General features: G+C 39.9%; 1 long non-coding RNA gene across 1 annotated transcript; it reads right to left on the bottom strand.

The window, feature by feature from the left end:
- Positions 1-9,231: 9,231 nt before the first annotated feature.
- On the bottom strand, positions 9,232-9,847 carry LOC311358623. Its single transcript, XR_014638076.1, has 3 exons — positions 9,739-9,847; positions 9,400-9,504; positions 9,232-9,264 (listed from the first exon to the last, which is right to left on the bottom strand). It is a non-coding gene; the product is annotated as an uncharacterized lncRNA (long non-coding RNA).
- Between the last annotated feature and the right edge of the window lie 1,382 nt (positions 9,848-11,229).

An 11,229-nucleotide genomic window follows, 5' to 3' on the forward strand; every position in this document is an offset into this window, starting at 1 on the left:
TTTCAGCCATCTCAGATACAGTTTGAAAGCTTTATCTTCCTTAGATGGTAAAGTGTAGTGTATCTCAAATAAATCACTGGTTCGTTTTGCAAAGTAATTCGTTTTTAACAGAAAGCCTTGAATAAACAGAAAATGTTTGTCAGAGACACATGCACTGCATCTCGGGTCACTACTACTACTACACTAGCTATATTGGCTTTTTTGCTCAATCTTTTGGCAGGAGTTATATTGGCTTTTTTGCGCAATCTTTTCGCCGGAGTTATACTGTCCCCACGAGTCACTACGGACCGGATACCTATGAAAAACAAATCAGACAAACAAAAAAAAAGAAATATGAAGCATAACATAGATTTACTATCTCTCTCACACACACACACACACACACACATGTATGTATGTATGTATATATGTATGCCTGAATGCAGACCTACTAGAGTATGAAATATTTTTTGATACCGTACCTCTATGCAGAGTCTCCGCATCGGACAAATCCATGAGAGGCTCTCTCGGAGCCGATACATAAGCCTCCGTATCAAAAAGACCTATCGCATAACACACAGACGGGGTTGTTTTTACTCATTGCGCATACACTTAAATAGTTACAATGATAATAATTATAATACCGTCTTAATGGTAAAAAGGATAGGATTATATACATACATGGGGCTGGATCCGGGTGCTGGTACACACGACCCTGGGCATCTGTTGATATGTCTAATAATAGGCTTATTCGTCAAAAACTAATATATACAGAACAGTTACACAACGGCTGATGTCTAATATAATTTGAAATAGCTTAGTTTTATAGGGTTGTACTCACGACTGATCAGCATGGCTCTTGGTTCAATGTTTTTTTCTCGGGTTTTGGAGAAAAAGACGATTGTTGAACAAGTGTTGTCCATGCATGCCCCGTTCGATGTATTATCAAATCAGAAGACTGTAAATGCCTCTATGTCATCCGTTCACACCTGGCCACACACGCCCCCCCCCCCCCCCCCCCGATTCATTTGAATACCTCGTCTGAATGAATGTAAACACACAGCACTTGGTCATCTGGCGATATATCTAATAACAAAATGTATTTGTCGAAAACAAATATATAGATCCTGTTACAACGTGACGTAGTTATAATGATAGTTTGTATTAGAAAAAGCTTTAGGTCAATACCAGTCCCACGAGCAAACAACCCCATCCCCTCTCCTTGTCCCATCATGACACACCACACACACACGCACCCACCCACCATCCCACGGTCTGGTCATTGATATGCTAACTTCATTTGGATATCCTTCCTCCATCCGCTCTTACACCCTTTGATCAGGACTCATACGTCTGGGTTGATTCCCCTCAGAATTAACAAATCCAAATCCCACACACTGAAGCAGCCCCCTCCTCACCCCCTCCCTCTGGTTATCCTGACACCTCTACCCCCCAGATCTAACAACTGTTATCCATACTCTCACCCGTTATTGAACGTTAAATGCGGTGCGTTACTATGAATTGATTAAATAAACTGCGTAATCCGAACGCACCCCTGGCTCCATACACAAACTGCTAGTGAGGAGACCGGGTAGGTTAACAACAAGATAAGCGATTATGATTGGCTAAGGCAGAGTCATGTTTCATGGTAGCCAATCGGAGCCAGTGTTTTTACACACAAGCCAGGCCACGCGTACCACACACACACCAAACAGCTTCGAAGAAGCAGCAGAGATGTCAAGTCCGGAGCAATCCAATGAAAAGTTGGAATTTTGAAGGTGGAGATATAAGCACTAATTCATTGAGGTCAAAAGCAAGTACGTGCATGTAAAGTGTACATTATGTCCAGGAGCGAAGACTTTGTCGACGAATCTAATGAAGCATCTCACAACGACACACGCATCTATAAAGCTCTTTTTTTTTTTACAGTAACGCAAATAATTACTCTCCCTGGTAACTAGTTACTTTATTATAGAGTAATTCAGTTAATGGAGGATAAACCCGCCCTTACGCATCTGTCTGTCTCGAGGCAGCATGCAAGCTATCTTATAATATCTTATCTTTAGTAAGCTATATTTTTTAGTTTTCTATTAAAAAGTATTCTCTTAGCAAATTGTTTTGAATAAACAACTTTAGGGTTGTAGTATTATATACTTTTTGTTGCACTGTAACTGTTTCAAAATGTATTTTTAAAAATGAAAATATTTAAAAATAAAAATATTTAAAAATGGTGCATATTTTTCAGAAAAATGAATGTCACCCTGTTTATGCCCTTTAGTCAATGGTTAACCTACTAATCAATTCCTAGTTTACTTTGGAGTATTATAATTGCCACCTACTGACCTTTCTTGGTATGGCTGTAGTATCTGTAGTCTCAGTATGCTATACAAGCAATAAGTACGCAGGTAAGTGACTAGTTAAAAGCAGGGATGGATTACTGAACAGGCCTACCAGGCCCAGGGTCCCAAGAGCTCTGGTGCTCTACACAAAGATGCTACTGTAATATAGGCTTATATTTGGTTTGTTCATCTCATGTCTGAATGTTCACCAGAATCTATCATTTAAGGGACTATTTATCCAAATTATGTTGATCAGGGCATATATCTTGGCTTAGGGGCCAGCTTACCTCCCAGGGAAAAAAGTTCAGGCTCATGATTTTTTTCTACTATCACCCCTGTGAGTCTATGTACCAAGTTTGGCTATGATTTGTTAAAAAGAGTTGCTGAGAAATGGGCTTACTTCCTGTTTGGCGGCTTTGCCGTCTGGTTGATTGGCTGTCACGGCCAAATGGTTTTGAATTAGAAAAAGCAGTTTGACACGCGTTCAGCTTGGTCTTAAGATCATATATGGCAAGTTTCATGAAGATTCAACAGAATTTGTGGCCTGTGGACATGTACTGATGATTTTGACAACTTTCAACATGGCAGCCAAATTCTGATGTTTCCATGAGAAATAATTTATTAGCTATATGAAGAGATCTGACAGTACCCAGCAAACATTTCGACGTCGATTAGACGTCTAATCGACGTTGGTCATGGAGGTCGAAACGACGTCGATTTGAGGGGCTGATATGAAAGTTTTTCTGACGTCGGTCTTTCGACCGACGTCGTTTCGACGTCTCATAGACGACATCAATCCACGTCGTCTCGACGTTGTATAGACGACATTTCAACCTACATGAAATTTACTTTTAAGCCAATACACTAAATTATACACTTAATTATGAAAAAAGTAGTAGTATTAAGCTACATTTCAGTTACCTTGTAGTGTGCCCCAATTTACGGTTTTCAGTATAGCTACCCACTGAACCCACTACAAGCAGTTCTTGTGCTGCATGTAGATAATTGAGCATTTCTCAATCTGTTGTAAACATATTAACGACCAATTCCAGCCAACATTACCTCAAACCGTGTCGTCAACAAGTCCAATAGACGTCGAGTCGCAACGTGACTTTATTTCGACCCTTTGCCGACATGAGACATGATATAACCAAATGTAGCCTAGAGCATGGTCACATCAAAAGGATAGCAATATTTGGCTAGATAGATCCATCTATAATATTTTGTTTAGTTATGAATACTCTAAATCAAGCATTAATACATGTCCTAATACTCTTAAAAGAAAGACGGATTTCAGGGTATAAAGTGCACTAACAAAACATTTATTATTACCAAAGTAGGCCTACAAGAACAAGGCCTATAAGAACAAGATGAACAAGAACAAGACAAAATGAAAATAAAACTTAGTAAGACAAAACTTCCATGCCCCCAGTCCTTGCTGGCGCATGTTTAAGATGCAGACCCATGGCTGCTTCGATCTCCGTGTCTGTGGCCTTAAAGTTCCATCTCTTAACAGCAGCTGGAAAGAAGTCACAACAAAAAGTTAATATTCATCTTTACAGAGCACCTCTTCTGATGTTGCAATTTTGGTCTGTCAACCCCCGAAAGAAAGATTTCCTGCCTATAATCTTGTGCATGAAAACACCAGTACAAGGATGGGGGATAGTGAGAAGTTTGACAATATTTGAAAATAGAAAAGTGTTTGTCAATGAGCCCCACATAGAACTTAATAAATTCCATTTGAACTATAACATACGATGACAAGTCTAAGTACATACAGGCTTTACTTTGAAATCTATGTAATTAACTGTTTAGAGCATAATCAGCTGAAATATAAAAACAATCATTTCTCAATAGAATTGTCTGCAATAATGAAGATATTTGTGGAAGGTTCTTTCTACAGATGCACACAGACGGTTCTCTAACCCACACTTTAGACCGGAGCTGCTGTTTACTAATAACTTGTGTAGGCATTATCTGTGCTTCGAGAGAGAGATGGGAAAATGGACAACAATGGAGCAACTCAGGAGTGGCATTATGAAGCAGTCTCAGATAGATGGAGGCAAAAGAAACCTAATTTTAGTAATGTTAATCTTTGCTGTCTTACCCAAGATCAACTCAAACAGCTTTGTTCGCCGAAAGGAGCGTTTGTCACGCTGTCCCCCTCCAAGCATGTTGAAGATTGACATGACTCTGTTGGACATGAGCCTGTAAGACACATTTGGTCAGTATGCTGTATGTTATATCCCTAAAAATGCAATGCATCAAAAAGGTGTTCTGTTTACATCATTGAATCAGTGACAATAACTGAATATAAAAAGTGTGTAATATATACATAACATTTTAAAGACGTGTAGCTTAAATTCTTTATAATTTTAGCCAAATTTCCACATATTCCATAACCTTTATTACCTACTGTAATTCAATTGATACGGCACACTAAATCATATTTATTTAAATAATTCAAATGATCAAATTACACATACCTGTTCATGCACTTCGCAGTGCAATCCTTGACGCTGCTTCCCCCAACTTTGGACAACAAGGTTATCTGTAATGGCAGAACAAGAATGTCATCCTCTGGCAGTGAACTGAATATCTTTGGGTTGTGGATAAAACAAGACATTCGAGGACGTCATCTTGGACTTTGGGAAACACTGATAAACATTTTTCACCATTTTCTGACAATTTATAGACCAAACAACTCATTGATAAAATAATCAACGATAAAAATAATCGTTAGTATCAGCACTTATTTCAACTTGCCATTGTCACTCGTGTCTCCCGATTTTGAAGGCTTTCCTCAAATTCCAGAACCTCCTGTTCTGTTTTGAGTTGCTGAATTGTGCATAGAGTGTGTCCCCAGTGAGGCTTCGATGCGCTGCAGCTGGTCCTTCACTTGGATAAACATCGTCATCACCTTCCTCTGGAATTCTGAAATGTTATAAGACGTTAACAACTACTCAGCCAGAGCAAAGCTTTTGAGATATTATTCCAACATGAGTAATGACACAGCAACATAAAGATTGTCTTACTTTCTGCTGACATTGGGTATGGGTTGCTTCTCAGATTTGCTGTGGGTCACAGGCAAAGTACAATTACCAAAACATTGTAATACTACAAGTCCCACATTGCAGGAACAATAACTTTATACAGCACATAAGTGGATATGTAAAATAAAAATAAATCCAAATTACAATGAAATGGCAGCAGAATTGCAACAAGGGAGAAGTTTCACCTACTTTTCTTCCCCTTCAATGCAGACACTGGGGTTGAAGTACGTCTATGAAATTGGCTCGCACCACCTGAAACAAAAAGGACAGATTGTAGATATACCAAGGCAAGACAAGAACTAACATAACATCTTGACCTTCCCTTACAAATCAGTAATACATTCACACCCAGAGCAATCATCCAAAATACCTTAACTGCGATTGACATTGACAGTGTTGTTAGTTAGTGTTGTGCTTCAAACAAAAGAACTCTACTGGTATGACAGCTGCATACATGTATGATGTTTTGTTAAAACAGTCTGACTTGGATCCCTTTACAATTGAGTGCAGCTTGAGATTTGAAAACATTCATGCTTCTTAAAGTTGAAGGAGCTAAAATAGCACTTACGTCTCGGTGTCCCTTCTTGGACTCTCGAAGGTGGACCCATCGCTAACACATTGGGGGAGGCAATGCTCAAATCTTGGAAAAGAAATTACTAATTAGTACACAACAGAAAATTATAATATTTGGAAGACACCAACATATTTGTAGAGCTACGAGTGTGTTATCTAAGCTGTATTTCCGATGACAAACTTTACAAACATTAGCCTATGAAGCAGCTCTGTGGTGTACTCTCTTGAGTAGCTTGTAAAAGTGAAAGTAAAAGTGGGTCACAAACCAAACTTATTTCAAAAGTCCATTACTAACTGCAATTCGGCCATTATGAGAACTCACGTGTGGGAGTGGAACTGCCCTGGCTCAAATCAAATTCTCCTTGTGTTGGGCTCCCTATAACAAATCACAGCAGGTTAAAAGACAAAAATCACACAAGTAAATGCTCCAGCTTTATAATGAAAGATCACATGAACTACTTCTCAAGCTTTGATGGGGACTGATGTCGTGTGTGCGCATGTCTTCCTGGCATTGACGCAGATTAGAATAATCATAACAGATCTGCTGTCACAGAAAAATAAATAACCTAGCAACATTAGGTTAGCAAGTGCACTTCCTATACTGAAAAGTAATTACGTATTGGGGTCTCCACTGCAACACTCTTCCATGGTGAGCCAATCACAGGCGAAGGAGTCTGGAGTCTTGGTGACCCTGACAAAACATGCATACCATACACTGAATATTGCAGTTAGAGAAATATGTCATTCAACAAATACCAATAAAAATCATTAAATGATATGGATATGGCAGTACAGAAAATATGGTTACTTCTTAAGGTGACTCTCCCACGAGTAGGTGGTGATGCAAGGGTCCTCTTATCTTCAAGGCGTGGGGACCGCCTTACAAGCTCTGACAACAAAACAGGTCAAATAAAGTACTACATCAAGCCTAAAAACAATAACAAATCCAGCACAATAAGGTTGTGCACATCTTTAGCAAAGACGATTTATGTGCTAGAGCCTCCGCTGCTGTAAAGGTAGCAGTTGGTCTTTGAAACGGATGACCAATCTGAAAAGAAGTCTGAAGAAGGAGTCTGGAGGCTTGGGAACCTGTGGCTATACATCATTTTAAATTAATAAATGCAACACTGGCCTTAATTGGGGAATGTTCAAACCTGGATGTAAACTGTCAAACATTGTGACGGCAGCATTAAGATTTAACAATAAAATTGCACTTACCTTGAAGGTTGTATATGCTAGTAGCAATTCCCGAAGTACCTGTACTGCTTGTATGTTGCATTTGACTCTTACTATCTGCATACATGAAAACAAACAATTTCAAATAAATAAAGGATGACTATATAGAACTGCAACACGGTTCCTGCCAAGTTCATTTTTGCACAATCATCAAAAAAATATTTTACGTGTGCGATCCTTTACTGCGGTGCAGCTGGCAGTTGGGGTTTCGGATGATGTGGCGGTCTGAATTGAAGGTCTCTGGAAGCCTCGGGAACCTGTGGCTATACATAATTTTAAAATCTTTTATACAACACTGGCCTTAATTGGGGAATGTTCAAATCTGGATATCAAACATTGTGACGGCAGCATTAAGATTTAACAATAAAATTGCACTTACCTTGAAGGTTGTATTTGCTAGGGGCAATTCCCAAAGTACCTGTACTGCTTGTATGTTGCATTTGACTCTTACTATCTGCATACATGAAAACAAACAATTTCAAATAAATAAAGGATGACTATATAGAACTGCAACACGGTTCCTGCCAAGTTCATTTTTGCACAATCATCAAAAAAAAATATTTTACGTGTGCGATCCTTTACTGCGGTGCAGCTGGCAGTTGGGGTTTCGGATGATGTGGCGGTCTGAATTGAAGGTCTCTGGAAGCCTCGGGAACCTGTGGCTATACATAATTTTAAAATCTTTTATACAACACTGGCCTTAATTGGGGAATGTTCAAATCTGGATATCAAACATTGTGACGGCAGCATTAAGATTTAACAATAAAATTGCACTTACCTTGAAGGTTGTATTTGCTAGGGGCAATTCCCAAAGTACCTGTACTGCTTGTGTGTTGCATTTGACTCTTACTATCTGCATACATGAAAACAAACAATTTCAAATAAATAAAGGATGACTACATAGAACTGCAACACGGTTCCTGCCAAGTTCACTTTTGCTTACTTTTTTTACAATCATCAAAAAAATTTTTTTTACGTGTGCGATCCTTTACTGCGGTGCAGCTGGCAGTTGGGGTTTTGGATGATGTGGCGGTCTGAAGGAGCCCTTGGGAACCTATAGATATAAATTATCTTTACTTTATGAATGTTGTTGTGCGATGACGCTACCGTAACACACATCACTAGTGAGCTCAAGCCAAAAACAAACAAGCAAAATTTGCCTTTTAGAGTATCTTTGACCTGGAATACACAATGTGAATTAGCACACCTTGTAACACAATACATTTTGGTGAAATGTAGATCATATACTGCATTCCAATTAAAATCCCATCACAATAAATAATATCTTCAGTCTGCCAACTTGCGTAAAAAGAATATTGAGAATGAATGCAAATATATACAGAGTTTAGTTTGGTGTGTAGGCACTGATCCTGTCAGTCCCTGCAGCACACACCTGTCTAGCCTAAGAGAGCAGGGAGTGACAATAGGGAACCCCCCCCCCCCCCCCCCCGGAAACCTTAATCAGAGCCTACAGGTGGATGCTGGGGTGGAGGGGGGTGAGATGATGTATGGTAAGCAGCAGAAATACTGTGCAGCAGTAACCATCAGTAACTATCCGTCTGAGCAGTGTAGCGGCAACATGGCAATGTGAAAGTGCGTTAGCAGGTACAGGAAGCTTAAATAGATCTTGCCTGCCTTGTTGAGAGGGGGGCACTTGATAAGTTGTGTAGGAGTAGTGTGTGTATCACTTGCATGCAACGTGACTCGAGTTGTCTGCCTGAAGTGCATTTGAAGGCTTTGCTTCGCTTTCTTATTTGAGTCTACCGAAGCTAAACATTAACTTAACCTTAACAATGCTCTCCATGTCCACCCACATTAAACTTTTACCTGCCATGTCGGTCACCCTCCGCTTAAATTTCTTCGGTGGTTGTGGTAACGGCTTTAGAGTTTTTTTCTCTGTGTGGAAGAAGATATATTTTCTCATATACATACATACATACATACATACATAGGCATCTGAACAAATGTTAAGAGTTGGAAGTAAGATGTTACTTATGCCATGTATAAAGTATAACAGGGGGGTTGGGGGGGGGTTCCACTTTAATGCTTACCAGAAACTGTTGGGGATTCTGGAGAAGGCATATCTGCATGTATCACAGCATGAGCATTTTTGAATTAGTATTAAACATGGGTCATACACTATTAAAAGACATGACAAGTATCCCTACTCCGTCATCAACAACAAGTGAAAAGCAATACTACAAATACCAAAAACTCACCTTGAACGAAGTCTTCAAAAAGACGTTTCTTTCGGATTCTTTTGGGCTTCTCCTCTTCAGGTTCCTCAAATAGAAGTTGAGTATTCACCTCGATTTCTGCAGAATCTGTGGAAAAATATATTTTATCAGACCGTTTGAGGCAAGCACAGGAGAGTTAACCTCCCTAAAACATAACACAGCAACCAAAAGAAAAAAACGACTCAAAAGATAAATAAATATAATTAAAGGGGTGATGAGGGACTTGAGATGTGATGTGTTATGTAACATTTCTTCACTTGTGTGCCAGGCAACTCAGTACAAGAGTCCATGAGTACCTTGATGTAGAAACAATGTCCTTACCCTTATCTTTTTTATATTTGATGAGGGGAAAAGCATTCCAGCCATCATCAGGTTCAAGTTTCCTATTGAGGGCAGTGGTGGCACCACACTTGGGCCATCTCAATGTTCGTTTTTCTTCATCAATCCAGGTAATTGGCACCGCACCTTGTTGTGTGACACCTTTTGCTATCCACGTGGCTTGGACAAATTCCATGACAGCCTAAACAAAAATATAAATAGCATTGACAGACAAAGTGTGAGTATAGACAACATATGCCATACGAGTCAAGTAAGCTGTTAATCAACGTCAGCAATCCATGCTTGCACAACAATAGACAAGGACATGCGAAAAATGACTGTGCTCCACCACATCATCAGTGCCAGTATCCCAACAATTATTATTAAAGTCACCAAACCAATTCACCTACTGAGGCATTCCACTAATTCAATATACTCATTAGGGAAAGCCCACAAGCTACCTAGTGGTACAGAAAGGGTTAGTGAAAGATCAAAGAGAAAAAGAAAAATTACAGAAATAATGGGGATAATTCATTAACACAGAAAACATGCTAGGGTTAGGTAAGCATCGGTCAGATGCTTTATTAACGACGGTGTGACATTTAACATACCACCAAATGCAAACTTTATTTCTCCACTGCATGCAGTAGAGGGAAGATGGCAAACCCATCCTGATAGGGAAGGCAAACCGCTTTCCTGTCCAGATCTTCAATCCTCATGAGTTTCCGCTTAGCTCTTTCAAAGCTCCCCACATAAACAATGTTAAAGAGTTTAGAACTGCAGGGATCCTGGAAGAGATCAGCCGTGTCATCTGGGCTGAGAACGTCAACCACTGCTGTTCCATCCCCTCTTTTCTCATTGATGAAGGCAAAGTCCTCGTTCCGAAGCAGAAAGCATCTGTCTTGTGGTTTAGCAGAAATGACACGAGTATGTCTTTGCCGTTTATGCAGTTGATGGGTCTCTGCCTTCTCTGCAACCCTTTTTGTGACCTGCACTACAGGGTTGCGGCTGTTGCGAACCATTTTCTTAATGACCTGAAGATGGTTCTCGAAAGGGAAACACGACAGATCATTCAACGAGCACTTGAAGAATCTGACGTCTTCGTGCAAGTGTTTCAAAGAATGAACATTGTACGTGGGGAATATCTGTCCGTACAAGTCAATGCTTGCATCGACAAAGTGAATCAAGAGATCCCTTGCATAATCCAAGTACTCATTTCTCTTCTCTGCGTCACTTTCTAGCAGAATAGACATACTAACTGTTAATGTCAAGAAATGGCTGTAGAGGGGTTGTGGAAGAACACTGCGCAAGACAACTGGCCCTGTGTACAAGAGAAACTGGCGATATTCAGTTGCCTTCCAACGGTCAATTTCATCAAGAGCCCGGGGCTGCCTTGCAAATTCCCCTGGCATTGCTCCCTTAAGGCTAAGCAGCCTTTCTGATAATTCCTCCTGCTGCCTCTGTAGCAGTTTGCACTTTGAGGGTCCTCGAATT

Source organism: Micromesistius poutassou (assembly GCF_964030765.1).
Source record: "Micromesistius poutassou genome assembly, chromosome: 14".
NCBI classification, from domain to species: Eukaryota; Metazoa; Chordata; class Actinopteri; order Gadiformes; family Gadidae; genus Micromesistius; species Micromesistius poutassou.